General features: G+C 41.8%; 1 protein-coding gene across 1 annotated transcript in view; it reads right to left on the bottom strand.

The window, feature by feature from the left end:
* The window catches only part of YES1 (YES proto-oncogene 1, Src family tyrosine kinase), a 50,299-nt gene extending 35,164 nt beyond the window's left edge, over window positions 1-15,135 (bottom strand). The window contains exon 1 of the mRNA XM_032181547.1: window positions 14,920-15,135. The gene's annotated coding sequence lies outside the window, so the exon portion shown is untranslated. The remainder of the gene's footprint in view (window positions 1-14,919) is intronic.
* Window positions 15,136-17,145: the final 2,010 nt, after the last annotated feature.

Raw genomic sequence — 17,145 nt, 5'->3', positions numbered from 1 at the left:
CATTTCAATTATGTTCTGAAACTATGGTTGATTTTTATTTTTAATTGTCTTAAGAAGTAGTAGGGGTGAGTGGGGCAGAACTACATAAAATAATTCATGACTTTAAAAAAAACAAACAACAGAACAGTATAATTACTAGTCTCTCTTTATTTTCTAAACATTTTTAACCTTTGTCTGTTTTTGACATCAATGCTGAAGGACAACAGTCAGCTTTAACCTCATCTTCTTAGATGTGAAGGTAAGCTTGCTCCCCTACTCCTCCAGAATGCACCACATTAAGCTATTGAGGGGAAACAACTTCTGCTATTTTAATGTCCAGTTGCTGAGCTTTATCAAGTCCTTAAGGGCTGTTATGGTCTGCCTTTGTGTCTACTACCTGTCAGTAGACTCTGTGAGCTCACCTTTCTCCCATGTCCATCATGAACATGAATGTTCCCCATGAACAAAACTGTGGAGAATAATTACTCAGGACTCCTCTCTACTCCAACTCTCTGTCTTTTATTTTAGTCTGCAATTTAGCCACATGAAGCCCTTTTTCCATATCCAATGGCTGCTTACTTTCTTCAAAGGTTTTTGGTTGGGGCCCTTGTCAAATGACTGTTGGAAATCCAAATGAACTATTTCTGTCAGGTCTTACTTATTCATGTGCTTGCTGACACCTTCAAAAAGCTCCAATGAATCTGCAAAACATGACATCCCTTCGTAGCAGGCTCCTTACTCTTCCTCAACAAACTATGTTTATCATGTTGTCTTCCATTATTATTTTTATTGATTTACTTGGCACAGGTGTCAGGCTTACTGATCCCCAAATCTCTCCTGAAGCCTTTTAAAAAAAAAAAAATAATAAATAAATAAATCAGTGTTACATACAGATTAAACCACAGCAAATAAATGATTCTGTATCTTCACTAGATGGTGTCTTTGTTGCTTACTGTGTATGGTAAGTACAATGTTCCTTTGCTTGCTTGCAGTTTGGAAAGCTAGACTTACAGGGTATAAGCATAAATGCAAGCCTCCAGATAGAGATGTGTATGTTTTTTATTTTCCTCAGTTTAAACAGTATTTTTGGGGAGATCAGTACATGATAAAGATTTACTTTAATGGTAATGCGACAAAGATTTAGTTGCATCAAAAGAACTCTCTTGTCTTTCCAGTCTGGAAATTATAGCCCCATAAATATGCACTGCTGCGCAGCAGGAGCTAGTCAACTATTTAAGAGTGGTCCTAATCACCAGGAGACACAAACAAATGTGTAAAAACACAGTTATTTATTCATCTATAAATGAGATACTGTTCAAAGGGAAGTATAACTTCTAACATCTTGCTTGAAGACAGGAATTGAGAACTTCTGCAGCAATTATAACCAACAACCAGGCAACCTGAGAGAAGGACTACACTGAGCCAATTTTTAATATACACAAGTATTTTTATCCTTACCAATGGTTTGAAATTGCAGCTTCATTTTACAAGGTTGCTAAACGCTCTCTGAATTGCAAGTTGAAGCTCACCCAATTCTTCTTCAGGACAGTGCTGTCATTTTCTACTCACAAGTCCACAGACAGAGCTGAAAGTGAGTCCCATCTGAGTCAACTCATCAGGTGCCTTTTTCTGATGCAAGCTGAAAAGTTTCATATGTGCCTGCCTGTGACAGGTTTCCTTGTGACCGTATTTCTAATATAATAGCATATATAAACACACATGCAAGTTTCAGATTCCTTTTCCTCCCTCTCTACATTTTCTATTAGTTTAACAGAAGTTTGTAGTTCTAACACCAACACGACGACAGTATAGATTCAACAATTCACGGTGTTTAACCAAATGTATGGAGGGAAATAAACCAAAAAAACACCTCTTCACCATCAGTAGACAACATTGGAGCAAGTATAGAGTTCACATTCTAAGTTTTTACAACATTAAGGAACAACAACAAAAAGATGATGCTATCACAGATGTTGAAAAAACACCTGTCCAAGCAGGAGATGAAAACTTTTCTGCCACTTAAAAGCCTCTGGTGCTGCTCAGCCTTCCAGGCAGCAGAGAAACATATCTGCCTTTAAATACCTGTGTTTTGTTAAAATTCAATTACGACACTTATTTCTGCATCACTTTTATTCCTTACATAAAAACTATCCTGAAGAGGTAAAGATGGAAAGGACACCTGCAGGTTGTCTACTCCAACTCTCCTGCTCAAAGCCACGTCCACCACTGCGAGTTGGTAAGGGCTGTATCCACTTACTTTCTAAGTTATGAGCACGGATGGAGATGACACAACCTTTCTGGACCACCTGTCCAGTGTTTAATAACCCTTACAATATTTTTATTACATCTATATGGAATTTCCCATATTATGATTTGTGCCCGTTGCCTCTTGTCCTGTCACTGGACATTACTGAGAAGAGCCCAGCCCTGTCCTCTTTACTCACCCAGCATTTCGGCCTGTTTCTAGCCCCCCTCAGCATGATTTCCCCTCCATAAATGCACGCTATGCTGACAGCTCCCAACCACCTTCCAGCTCGTTGTACTTGGAAATTATTCCGGCTCCCGTTCTTTGCCTTTTCCAAACTAAATATTTTTTCACATCTATACAAATACACACGCTCATTAGTAGTTGCACATCCAATAGCTGGGATGTCCTTAAAACAACGAAAATCTCACGCCGCTCCTTAAAAAACTGCTTAGTCCAGCTAGGCACTGAAATAACAATGCTTCTTTTTTCTCTGGCAAATGTATCTGAACCGATAGAAATGCTGTTGCAGCTGTAATGGCCAAATGATCTCAGAGAAGTGAGGAAAACACCCCCACCCCCCAAACACACTCCTTACTTACTGGTGGGAAGAGAGAAGTTCACCAGGCACACTGTATGACAATCGTGCCTACAAGAGCTTTTATCTCCTTTAGAGGATACATTTAAATTGGGAGAAAATTAAATTTAAATAAAGCATTTTGTTAAAAACATCCTCTCTGCAGATCCAGTTTTATTCTTGTATTTTGTCGTTGCTCTTGACAGAAGTAGCTCCCCTTCACAGATGCCCTGGCCTCCCAGCAATAGAGCCATGAGGAATTTTAGGAAGCATCTTCTCCACGTTTTTTTTCCTGCAACTGTTTTTCCACTTTCTGTCTTCCCTTCAGACTGCAGTGAAGACAATTATCAGCCCACAAACTGTGCTAAGAAGGTGCCTTGTGCTTACACCATCACTCCAATGAAGGGCAGGTTTGGTACTGCCCAGTATGTGTATCCAGAACATGAGCATCCTTTCAAACCCACTACAAATTCATCAAAAAACTTTGTCCCACAAAGAAATGCTGCAGCATTCCTAAACCTCAACCAGCTTTAAACATTTCCAGGTGCTGGATAAGGCAGGAGCTGTGTGGCTAACTGGTGGCTCAGCTCTGCAAGCCTTACAGGGACAGCAGGCTGCAGTTGTGGTTTTGTACCGTATTATGCATCTGACTAAGTGCTTCAGACACAAGCTGTGGCATTACACTGCACTGGAAGAGCAGATTACAACACGAATCCTGTATTCTTTCACCAATTTAGTGATGTACTGCCAAAAAAAAAAAAGGAGCCCATTATAAAAGCTATGTTGTACATTTGGCCAGGGAACGTCTTCTATGGTTTTGATAGACCAAGGATGATCGCCTAACAATAGTTCCTAGGATATTCATACCCGCTGCAGTGAAGTGGTTGGCTAAAATATTTTAAACAAATTTGGACATACTCCCAATGAGATTATAACAATTTTCAGGCAGCTGAGACCTTGGGCCAACACTAGTTGACAGCATCCATTTAAAAACTCTTTCACACTTGTGCAAAGTTAAATCAACTTGGCACGGGCTCTGGTAGCCAATTGTCTCCTTAAAGTATGAGCTCTATTCATGCCATTGAATTGCTGCATTAAGGGGACAGTTGGCTGGCATGGGGAGGCTTGGGCTGATTGACAATGTGCTTTAGTCACAAAGAAGTTGCAGCAAGAGTTTCTAAAAACCAAAAGAAGCAGTTAGGACGCTGAATAGACGAAGCTAGCTGAAGACAACAAAAGTACAGGATGTTTCCGGGAAGAAGCCCGTGCTTCAATAACCTTCCTAACTACGACTGATCTTAAAGCCCTTTTTAGGTTTTGCTCTGTAAACGTAGCACCTCAAGTATGACAGCAAATTTTAGTTTGCTGCTTAACCCCACCCCAGCTAAATATTGCAGCAGCAGCCAGGATTCGGGGAATTTTTCTTTTTGCAGAGCTGCGAAAGCTGAAACAGCTTACAACGCCGTGCATCTGCATTCTTCCCACTGATGGGATTTCATTTTGCTTGTGAAACATTAATAAAGGAATGCTGAACAGCATTTAAGCACTCATTCTACGATTATTCTAAGGAGATTACAACGCGCCAGCCCTTCTTCCCTTTGTGGAGCTTCAAAGAGGCAATAAAAGAAAGCCATCCAGTTGCTTAGGTCAAAATAGTTGCAGAGATTTGAATTAATTCGCGATCCCCAACAGATCCTAGCAGCACTGAAAGAAAGACTTGATAAGCAAAATTGACACACGATACATTTTACATGAAGTATTACACAATAGGACATGAGTAATCACTGCATTTCAGTTCATTCTGCAAATTCTCTCCCTTGTTTGTGTACACAACACAGACAACACCACGGAGTAAGGCACAAAAGAGATGCCAAAGCCGCTATTGTCAATTGTGGAAGTCAGTGAAATTACTCCGCATACCCCTGGTAAACACACAGGCTGACATCCAGCTCAGCTTCTGCTGTGAGCGAATCTCCTTCCCACCTCAGCAAGACCACGGAGAGCCCCTCAGAACAGCAGCCCTGATGCTGAGGCTACGTGAAGCAGGTAGAAAACACAGAAGCCCCCCAAACCCCACACCACTAGCAGTATAAATTATATCAAATTTAAATGGCATATAGAGCCCTTTAAGCGACTGAGAAGGTGAATGGCTTGAAAATTTGCTAACAGTTTAGAAAGTGTTTGCGTTTTCTCCTCCTATTTCTTACATCGCACACGCACAAGAGTTCATAAACAGGTTGCGGCTTTCCGGTGCTAAAAGATTGATACTGTAAAACATCCCTAGTCAAAAGTAAGTGACATCTGAAATTGCTCAGTGCAGTGAATCAGAACAACCGATTCTATCTAACTGGAAAAAGGAAAAAAACTTCTTTGATTCAGTGCTAAATGAGCCTAGCTGTTTGAGACAGCAGATCCAATTTCATTGCCTGTAAAGGCAGGCCACACTTCTTTGTCTTCATTTTATACTCCAGTGAAGCCTACTTCAATACAGTTGCCTCCACTTATCCTTTTTGGTCCTTTTATGTACAGCTAATCCAACTCTCCCTGAAGTCAAGAGGAATTTTGCACTTAACTTGAACGTGAAAAAGGATCAGGTCCTAGAACAGCAAAACTAAAATACCTGTGAATAAGAACAGATTCGTGTTTTTCTACTTCCTAAGTAGTTGAAAAAAAACCAAACAAACATACAACCGATTTGATGAAGTGAACAATCCAAAATGGAAAGAAGTCTGATTACCACTTCAGTTTAAAGCACATGAGAAATTGTTTAATATGGCAAGGTTTTAAAAATAATAATAGTAATTCCAATTTTCTGGCTGCAGAACTGCATCATTTAATGCAGCCTGCTTTGCCTTTTCAGTTTAACAGGAACTGAGAGGTGGAGAAACGTCCAAGTCTAGGAAATAGGTCAACAGAAGCAACAGGTCAACTGCACGGTTTCCCAGCTGTACAGGTCATGCAGCAACACCACTTACAAACTTCCCAGCTGCCCATCAGCACATTGGGGTTTCCTCAAGAATCTCTCACGCTGCGATTACTCTGCTGGCTCCAAAGTTTTGGCAGGTTCCTCTGTCAGCCTGAAGATGAATTGATTCAGACATCTAAATTATCCAGTTACCTGTGGATACTATCTGACATCTAAGGCAGTACGTAACATTAACTTCTGAGTATTCTTGCAAGAGCAAAAGGAAAATATAACAGATCTGTACAGGCAACCAGAGTCATATGCTAGCTGGGCATATGCCACTTTATAATGTAAAGTTACCTGTCCAATTGCATTTTTCAATAATTAAAGTTGAGAAATAAGTATTTATTTCTAATTACAACATCTATTTATAGTAAGACCTACATTTACTGTTAGGATAACCTATATTAAATCCAATTTTATTGAAATTATGCTAACCAACAAAATTTTAAACAAATTCAGATTAGGCAGAGCTCACTCGTAACCACCTTGAATCAGAATTTGAACGCTGATGTACCTTAACCACCAGCTTCTCTTACAAGTATAGAGGATTTCTATCCAAATTAACGTTATATAATATCAGTTCACTACAGTCTGTGAAACATTCAGGCAAAATATGATCAGAAGAAGCCAGATTTTTGTTCATGTTTTCAAAGAAAACTAAAACTTACCAGTACATATCCATTCATTCGAACATTGCAGAGTTTTTGGTAACCAAAACCAATTAAATTGAAGCTATCATTCCCTCTTGTAAATACATCAGATTTAAAACAAAACGTGCTTTCCATTTAAATTATCACCTTCTAAAACCCTATCTAAAAGTTACCACGTTAACAACTTATACCTTAAAATATAACATTGGTAATTTACATGAATTTCTATCACTGCTTCCATTCAAATGCCACTGAAGATGAAATGGGAAGAAAAAACTGTCTTTCAAATAAATTATGCATTCATTGCTTAACAATTATACGTGCAACTTAAAAGAAGTTATTACGACATTTTACTATTAAACAGTACAATTGGAAAATCCACGTCACTGGCAAAAAAAAACTAGCAAGATTAGCCCAAACCCTAGGATACAGTTAGAGTCAACATATTTATTGACCAGGAATACTCAGCCTCTTTGTCTGGGAAAAGAGCTAAGAAGTACAAGACCAGGTTAAAATATTCATTTAAAATACCATATAAAATCAAGGTGTCATGCTTGTTAACTTAAGTCATTTTACAAATCACCCTGTATTAACTTGGCCATGGTTTTAGCATATACATACCAAATGTAAATAGTATTTAGATGGTACATCAGACTTAAGGTAAAGGTGGGAAAAAAAAAAAAAAAGGTAATAAGAAAGTCCTACTTTTAATAACCAATACAAAATAATTGGAGAATATTTATATATAGCTACTTTGTATGAACAAACCAATTTTATTTTCAGAGCAATATGGTTTCCATCTCTAACCTATCACTTGTGCCTTTTTTCATGTATCATGATAACCTGAATCAATCAGTTCTACACGTTTTTACAGTGTATGAAGTATTTCCTAAAATGAAAAAGATTGATATCTTTAGCAAATTATATAATATATATAATTATTCAGCAAGCTATTTTTAAAGTAGTAAGAGCAACCTCAGTCACTATGATTTATGAATTGCGTTTTAAGTGTAGAACTGTACTTCAAGTAGAAAGCTGTACTTAAAAGTAAAAAAAAAAAAAAAAAGAAAATTAGCCATATTACTATTGCATCTTAGCCTCTAACACCATGTACAAGTCACTGCTTAATTTTTGTGTTATTTCAGGAGTTGAGAGTTTTGTCCTTGAATTTTGCTCGCTCATTTGAAAACCCCAGAATGCAAAAAAAAAAAAAAAAAAAAAACAAAGCCAAAATCAACAACGTAAAACACCAAAAAAAAAAAACCACTACAAAATCTTTTTCTCCTAACCTTCAAAGAATATTAATACAATACCTACTTACTTCTCAGGCTTGAAAAAGCATAGCTGCTGTGAAAAGCAATTTTATTCAGGACAATTTCCACGGACTAGCTGTAGCTCAGGAATTATCTTGTTTTCCCCTACAATTCTCTTTGTTTCACAAGTAATTGTTTTCAAAAGGAACAGTATTTTACCATATACATTCCTGGTTAGAGTATTTAATTTTACAATGAAAAAGGAATTAAATATGGGTGTCCACAGTGAGAACAGTATACTCCCTCTCTCTCCAAAGCATGTTTTCCAGTCAGGTATAGATGAGATCTGAACCGTACTATTATAACCTTTAATAACCCTTTAAACCAATCTTCACAAATCAGTTAAACCTCTCCCTTTGTTTTCAGGATGTTGTCATTCTATTAATGTACCTTCTACCTAGAACTTGGGGAGGTGGGGGGAACACAGACACACACCAAAAAAAAGAACAGAAAACATACTTTGGCAAAAATCCCAAATATCACGTGCCTCAGAAACTAGAAAGCACATGTACATTTTGAGATACTACTGCTGGAAGAAAACCTGAATGCTTTTTATTTAATACAGGCAGAATCAGACCCACCACCTGTAGCTGAGCAAACCTACTCTGAAATTTTCCCCTTAAGTGAGGCTCCAAAAACTTTTACTTGAGACTTCCCTGTTTCTGAGTTCAGGATAAACTCCTAATATCTCTAAATAATCTTTTAATAAAGAGAGATCTGGTCTAGACCTTTGGTCTGATTCATGACAGCTGTCCTTTCAGGAGGCTTTATGTACTGAATAGGAGCATCAAGGAAGAAAAACACTGTTACAACTTAAGATAAAAAAAAAAAAACACACCAGACAAACCCAGGTCTTCCACGCCCATGCAGTAGGAACAGCCTTCTTACAGCAGTGATGCACAGCTCACCTGGGCTGGCCATCACTCAAAGCAGAGAAAGGCCTTTGCCCCAGGGATGTTACCTAAGCCTTACATAAATTTGCATTAGGAAACACAACAATCTATGCTTTCAGGTTCACTTGTCACATATTGCAAGACTTTCTACTAAGGGAAATTACCCAGTGGCAGGTAAGGCGTGCAGCTTCATAGTAGCACCAAATGAGTTTGCACCTACAAGGACAAAAACATGGACTACTTTGAATGAATTACTGAAATCAGAGCTAATCTTAAATACTAAATCATTAATAGCATTAAAAAAAAAAAAAAAAGGAAGAAAGAAGTAAAGCATTCTCCCTGCACATTTTGTTTTCAACTCAAAAAAATATAGGAAGAGAGACATGAAACATACACCTCTACCATCATATGCCTTCCTCCCATTCCGTCTCACCCTCGCTTAGTCCTTACATGAATATAAAAGCCATGTCTTAACATGTGAAGTTTGCTACTAGGTTCGGGGAAAATTTTTCATTTTCAAATCATATAAAACAGATTTATAAAACATTTTTAAACTGTGTTTGGAGCCCACTCACTCCAAACATATTTCAGACCTACACATGGCCCTTAATTCTCAGTTTCTCACAGGATAACTTTGTTATTTTTTTTTCTGAAACACCAAAAACTTTGCCTGTGAATACGCTTCTGAAGACTTCAGTTTGGAAAGTACTAAAATAAGGTTTTAATCTCAAACTGCAGACATTCAGAAAATAATATCAGAATCAAATAATTTTTTTAAAAAAAGGAAAATGTACTACTAAACTTGCTGATTTTAAGAAATTTACAGTAAAGTATAGAACTTTTATTATTATATTTGGATTTCCTTCCTCGACCACATAATAGCTCCTTGAAACTGATGTTTTTCTGCCAATCTGTAGAAAAAAGCATTAACAGGTAAATGCAAAGTTTGAAAACTAGAATATTGCCTATACATTAATTTTGTATACATTTTTCAACAGACCAAAACCTTAGCTGTGTCTCCTCTCTGATGCACACACACCGTTCAGTTAAATCCACTGAAAGAACATCTCAGCAGAAGTCCATCTAACCCAAATCTCTCCCCAGACTGGATCAGAAGCCCACAACTAGCACCCACTGCCTGGGAAGGCAAGCTGTGCTGGGTGTTGAGGAGCATAAGAACCAAGAAAGCCTGTGCCAAGGACAGTTTCTGGACTTTGTGGTACTATCACTGGCAAAACAGAATATTCATGGTGAACAAGCCAGGCTGGTGAAGACAACCAGAAGCACAAAGAGTGTGGAAGAGTAGAGCAAGGTATATACATAAGCACTTGGGAGTTTTTTGTTTGTTTGTTTTGTTTTTTAATCCATTACAAGTGTATGTTGTGATTTTAGTTTCCAACGAAATGTTCTTGAAAAGCAAGAAAGCACTACACAGCTCGGACCTATTCTTTCCTTCATCAAATTTTAAGCATAAATATTAATTTTGTTGCCTAACCACACTTAAAAACAACTTATTAACGTGGGATCGTTCAGCATTAATTTGTTTTATGTCGTCTTCTCCTGGCTGACTGCCAAAGGCAGTTACCACGCTACACAACTGCAATACACAAGGGATTCAGGGTACCCTCTAATTACTCCTTAAACACCTCACTTAAGCACTGTCTTTTATTACAGTCGTGAGGGCATTAAGTATGGTTGAAAATCTCAGAACCTTTAGCCCAGATAACTGCATTTTTCTTCCTGAAGCTGAACATTTCAAGAGCGGAGTAGAAACATTAGAAGGTCTTCCTTAACCATGGACAAACATTTTGAGCTGAGCACGGGCAAACATGAATGCTGTCCTCTGCTCCTATCATTCTTTTGCTACGGGGCCATCGATGCTGGTAAGCATACCTGATACCACACACCACAGATAAAACACTTCTGCTGTCTCATTTTTATAAGGTCAGAAGGTGCTTTGGGCATGTGCAAAGGAAGGGAAGTTAACCCCACTGAACCAAAGCCCTCCTGTACGAAGACTAACTTGAAAAATCAGTTTAACCAAATGCATCAAAGTTTCCCCAGAAAGAAATTAGGGACCCCAATCTACAAAGATTAACTCTTGTGACCGTGTTTACTCAGCTCACCAGCAATGTAAGTAAATGAAGTGACTCACTTCTGTAAGCCTCAGCCTAAAATCCGAACAGAAAGGGTGGCTCTAAGCTTCTGAAGAATCATTTATTTTTCTCTCAGATGTCTCTAAACTTCTGGTGTGAAGAAAACCACAGAAACATTTATCTTAAACCACAGAAGTTTTGCTTCCTCCTGAAGTACTGATTTGGAAGAGAAGCTATTTGAAGATCAGTAGCACCATCAGAATGCACAACTTCCATAAACACACAAAGATGTAAGCATCTGTATTGATTACATCTATCTTATATAATGCCATTACAATAACATTTGCCTTCCAAAAATACAAAGATAAAACAGAGCTAGCCCAGCCAAAAAAAAGGTGATCTAACTCCACACGTGGCCTCTCAGAGTACTCAAGAAGTTGAAAACCAGATAATGCCTGCCTGAGGTTTTGGTGGTCATTACCTCCTTGGCACTCCCCCGCCATATCCTGTAACATTAAGTAAGAGAACTGTTACGAAAAATCGAAGCCAAGCCCCAGTCTCAGCGATAACAGCCAGCACGGCTGAAGATGCTCTTGCTGACGATCCCTTCTGCAGCATCCTGCTCAGCTGTGGGGTCGGATAAAAACCTACAGCAGGCAGTCCCCAGAGGAGACCCTTGGCCCAGGGGCTTTTTGCAGCAGAGCTCAGCTTTCACTTAATAATTTTTGGGACAGAGCATGAGACCTGGTGAGAGAACCAGCACTCCACGGAGGCACCTACCTGAACGGACAACAGAAAGGGGCACTTGGTGGCTTTAATCCCATTGCCGGTCACGTTTTTAAAGAATATCTATTTAAATCTAACGAGAATAAAACTCATGCACAACCAATAACTTCTCGTTACTTCTGTCACTACCATTACTATCATCTCGATCTCAGATTCCTCACCCAGCCGTGTGTGTTAATGTTACCTAGGGGTGCAGTCCCACTCGCTTCACCAACTTGCCTCAGTGCTGCTTTGATGCACTGGCACCATGAAGAATAAATCCTATTCCCATAGGTGGAGCTGGCAGTAAGAACGACCTCTGGAAGATTAAAATTAAACTCGTCCTGCAGTTAGCTGACAGCATCTTCTCAATACTACTTTTCCCCTTCAGCATACGGATGGGAATTTGTTCAGGTTTGCCTTCAAAACCTGGCAACTGCTAACACGCTCTGGAACCCCACAGCTCCAAGTCACTGGTTTGAATGCAGCCCAGGACTGCAGCGATTGAAAGAAGTTACCATATGGCAACTGTAAGGCAGTTTGTATTCAAAATAAAAATCATTAACAAGAAATAGTGGTCGCTACATCATAAAATCCAGCACCATAAAGCGGCACCCTCCTGGCATTCTCAAGGAGAGAAATGAAATAAAGGCAGAGAATGAGCCATCTTCTCGTAGTCAAAGGTGGTTCCTCTGGGAGCCTAAAAATTAGCCCCTACTTTTAAGATTAGTTTTAGGAACTACATTTCTCCCTCAATATTGGACCTGTTCTGTCAACTTCCAGAGGATTTCCAGTACTAGAAGCCAAAACCTTTCAGAAGGGCTTCCCAAAAAACACAGCCTGTACAGGCATGGAAGGTGTCCCACCTGAAAACAGCTGCCCAATATGACACAGCCGAATAAGCAAGAGCTCCTGTGGTAGTCTGCATGTTAATACTGACATCAATTTCTAAATTAACATCAAGTTAGCATACTCAAACTGTGATCAAAGTACAAGGCAAAACAGTTTGATCCAAATGGGAAATAAAGATGAAAGAATGTATTTCTCTTAACTATCGGTCTGAACACGAGGAATTAGCTCCTGAAAACGCGCTGCTGTTGCCCACATACAGAGCATACAGGAAAGTAAAACTGTGCAGCTAGCGCGTTCATAAAGTAAACTTTGGCCACATGAACTGACATGAGCCACGACGCGGGCGTTCACATCCCCGTCACATGATGACAATCTTTTATCAGCACGAACACAGTCCTGACTTATCTTCTGGAATTGCAGGAAGTACACAGGTTCAAAACGAAGAATATTCCTCTGGTGCAGAAGAGTATTGATTAAAAAAAAAAAAAAAATCACTAAATTATAAACCACAGTTTTTCAAGAAATAATTCTGGTACTCACTATGCACCACACCAAAGATTTATTAAGCGTGACACTCCTCTAGCTATTTCAAATAAGTTGGCAATTCCAATATAGTTTTAGTGCCATTCATTTATTTCATAGCCAGAGAACTGCGAGGTCATATATATTAAAAAAATAGAATAAAAAAAATCCCTCTTTATAATACGAAATACAGATTACAGCTACCATGGCCTCACCCTCCAAATGAAGTTGTCCAGATTTCAAAGAGGAATATTAGGGCTTCAAAATTAGGAAGTTATTAAAAACTACACGGGCAGCTCTGCGAACAGCAGAACCGAGGAAGCCTAATTTCCTGCATCGACTTCCAGCTCAAATGAAGTGCTCACGTGAACTCTCCGGTGTGCAGCTTAAGAGCTCTTTTCTACCTGGCTTCCTTACTTTCGCAAATTTCGTACAAATTGTCCACCTGGGAGACCTCTGCTGCCAAATTTGTTTGAAATTGGCTAACAGCTGGAAGATTTGTTAGAGGGACTGACAGGCACACAGATGTTGCAGTTGCACTTGAGTTGCACTTCTTGAGGAAATAAAGCTAACAAAGACGGCGGAATAAAACAATTATTGACAATCACTGTTACCAACTATCGACACAGTTTCATATACTTGGTATTGTGTTGTTTTCTTTCCTCTGAAATTCAACACAACCCGTTTGAGTGACAGTGCTGCTCTCCTGTCCGTGTCACAAACGCTACCTCATCCTGAAATTAACCCTTGCACCCTGGCTGTATAAAACACACCCAGGGGCTCTGCGTTCAGTAGGAACCCTCTACAGCTGAATTTACAATCATGCATAGGAAATACACATACGAGTTGTGTTGTTCGTTTTTTTTTTGGCTGGAAAGGAACAACCCTGAAACTTACCAAGCCTGCAGAAACATGCAGTTGTTGCAGTGTATGAAGTACAGTGTTACAAATGTAACTGACAACATGGTTTTATTAGAAAGCCTTCTTACAGTCTTGGCTTCCAAAAACGAAAAAGAAAAGAGACAAGCAAACTTTTGTATCTCACTTCCTCAACTAAAGGTCAATTTTGCTTGCAAAATTTCTCTGAAATTTCATTCAGCTGCCGACGGATTGTTAAGAAAAAGACAATACACTTTCCTTGGCAACACGCTCTAGGTTTTAAGCTGGCTTTGGCTCAGCCTGCCAGCTGAAGCGAATTCATACAGCTATTTTCTAATTACCAGCCAGCCTCTGCCCGGGCTCAAATTCAGCAGGTAGGCCTGAACGAACCTCCTTAGCAATCAGGAGGTTTGCGTGCCTTCATATCCTACTTTTTTTTGACATGAACTGGCTCATGTGTCTGTACATATCTGAGCCCTGGAAAGGGCCATCCTGAAGCAGTGAACCCCTGGATGCGTGAACCCAGGGCGTGAGGCAGCGCCTGGAGGGACGTGCACCCAACTCCGCTCGCCGGGGGGGCTGCAGCAGGGAAAGTTGCACGCGGTCTCCACAAGGGATGGGGTTCTAATGCTTTAAATATATATATATAAATAAATAAATAAATAAAATAAAAAAATGGAAGGAACATGAGGAGGTTTGATGAAGTGTTGTGACTGAATATTCAAACCAGTGAGTCAGAAATCTCAGGCGGTCGTGTTCCTGCTAGGTGGAGGGACGCGAACCAGAACACGGAGCGAAAAAAATAGATACATTTATATTTACATATACAAAATAAAACAAGCCGAGGCACGCGCGGCCCCTTCAGAAACCAATTTCCTGGATCCCCCCCACCCTCCCCAAGCCACCGCCGCCCCGCTCCGAGCCCTCCCCGCGGGTGGGGGGGGGGGGTCCCCGTGGAGAGCCGCAGCCGGCCCCGGGCCGTGCCTCATCGCGCCCCCCTCCAGCCCCTCCGCCTCCCCGCTCGCTGCCCCGGCAGGAAAGTTGCCGAGAAACTTCGGGCGGAGGAAGGGGTCGCGGCCGGGAGGAGGGCGGCCAGGGCCTAGCGCCTCCTCCTCCGCTGCCCGGCGCCGCCGCCGCCGCCATCGCGGCCGCCTCTCCCCCAGCGCGGCCGGGTCCTCACCTGCCTGTCCTCGGCGGCGCCGGTGGGAGCCGCAGGGGGGGGAGAAGGGAAGGAAGCGGGGCCCCCCCCGCTCCTCCCGGAGCCTGGCGGCGACCCGGGGAGGGAAGGGGGGGAGGAGGGGAAGGGAGGAGGGAAAAGGAGGAGGAGAGGAGGAGGAGGAGGGAGCCGGGCGCTCCGGCAGCGTGCGGAGAGCTGGAGCCTGGCGGCGGCGGGAGGAGGAGGAGGAGACTCCCCGCCCCTATAACCGGGCTTCTCCGCCTCGCCTCGCCTCTGCCGGCCTCGTCTCGGCTCGCCCTTCGCTGCCTGCCCCCGGGCGAGGCTCCCCGCCCGGCTCCGAGGCCGCGGGGAGGAGCCCGGCGGCCCCCACGCCGCGGGATGGCGGCGGCGGCGCGGCCCCCGCTGAGGCAGCCAACATGGTGGCGCGGGGGGGCCCCTCCGCCACAGCGCCGGGGGGCTGCCGAAAGGTCTGGGTTTTGGCTCTTCCCCCTGTCCTCTCCCTGGTGGTTGGAGGCAGGGGTGTCCCACCAGCCGCAATCCTGTCAGGTTGAAGACCCAAAAAGGTTGGGTTTGCGTCAAGGTGGGGTGAGGAGAAAGGTCGCTGCGACGCATCCAGTTACTGGCTGCAGGAAGAAGTGGGGAAAAACAAACCAAAAAAACCAACAACAAACCACCCTAAGGAGACAAAGTTGTTGAAGTTTACGCGGGCAGATTGGTGGTTATCACTCTGAATGATCTTTTATTGCTTTCAGCCCACTAATAGCAAAACTTGGTGTGGTAATAGCGTTGGTGTCTATCGCGCCTTTATTTGGTTCCCAGGCTGAATATAAAATGGTAATTGTATTGATCCCTAATGGTAATCTAATAGTGTAGTTTTAATCATTAAAAGTAAGCAAAACACGAGATCTCTAGGCAGGGATGCAAAGTAAAGCCACTTGTAGTTTTTAATTTAAGACAATACATGTATTTGCCTTTACAGGACCATAAATACACTAAGCAGGCAGCTAACAAAATTAAAAAAAAAAAAAAAAAAGCATTTCAGATTTTGAGGCTCCTTACCATAAATCACATTCATGCAATCCTGTTAGCGTGGTGGAGCTTATCATTTTCCTGCCCTGTCAGGAGCCTAAATCACATTATGAAGAATTGATTTTTAATTTAGAAATCAACAGCGGGTTTTACGAATCGAGCTGGGCAGTGAATTACTTAACCGAGGAGTATTTGCAGAGTGGCAGAGGCCTGCGTCTGTCGCTGCTTCCCAGCACTTTTGGGAACACAGTCTGACCTCCAGCATCAGCCACGTTTGCCTATGACACAGGCAAGCACTGCTGCATGGTTAATTTTCCATCACGGAGGTAGAACTTGCATATCTGAAAAAATGGCTGAGCCCCGAGGATGATGTCGTCATCATTATGCTTCAAAGTTACTCATTTTCTCTAAGACATGGAGCAGCTTTGGGCCGAAGCTGTTGCCCTGGGACTACAAAGCTTTATAGTTGGAAGCAATTTGGTGTCTAGTTTTCAGGCCTCCAGAAGATGAATGGGATTTCTCTTGGCACCTGGCTGTGCCCTGGGCAGTTACCTGGGATTCTCAGTACCTCTCTGTTTGCTTTCTCTTCCAAGGACCTATATAAAGAGTGTGTTGGTGGGTTTTTGAAAGGCAGCAGTTGACTGTCACCTCTATCACTGCATTTATGCTGTTGGCTGCCCAGATGTGCCACCACAACCAGTACTAGGGCTGCATGGGCAATTGACTTCTCTCAATCCTGAAGAGACCGGCATGCTTAATTTCAAGCCCGGTGTGATTAAAATAGCGCAGCAGTTTGGGAGAAGAGGAGATGACCGGTCTTGCAACTGGCAACAAGCTCAGCCCCACACCACGTGGACGTGAAAGAATAGATTAGGGTTTGAGTCTGGAGTCGCGGAGGCTAGACATGCTTTCAGTGCAGCGGAAAAACTGGCCACTTCCTAAATTGTCTTGCACTTGTTACTGGCTGTCTGACCGCTCCTCGTTTCTATGAGGCCATGTTGAACAGGTGACTTAAACCCATCAAGCTGCTGGTGGCTCACTCTGTTTAACTCTGCGCTAGAAGGGACTCAGGGCATCATTGCCACCTTCTGCCCGTGAGTCAGCCTGCAGCCTGTCGCCACATTTTACCTAGGTAAAGCTCTCTTCTCTTACTGCTCTGCTGCTATTGAGTGGGCTCTAAAATCTGTTGCAGTGCTGTAA

The sequence above is a fragment of the Aythya fuligula genome, chromosome 2 (genome assembly GCF_009819795.1).
Source record: "Aythya fuligula isolate bAytFul2 chromosome 2, bAytFul2.pri, whole genome shotgun sequence".
NCBI classification, from domain to species: domain Eukaryota; kingdom Metazoa; phylum Chordata; class Aves; order Anseriformes; family Anatidae; genus Aythya; species Aythya fuligula.
The sequence above is the reverse complement of the archived record's forward strand: the minus strand, read 5'-3'. Positions and strand labels throughout refer to the sequence as shown.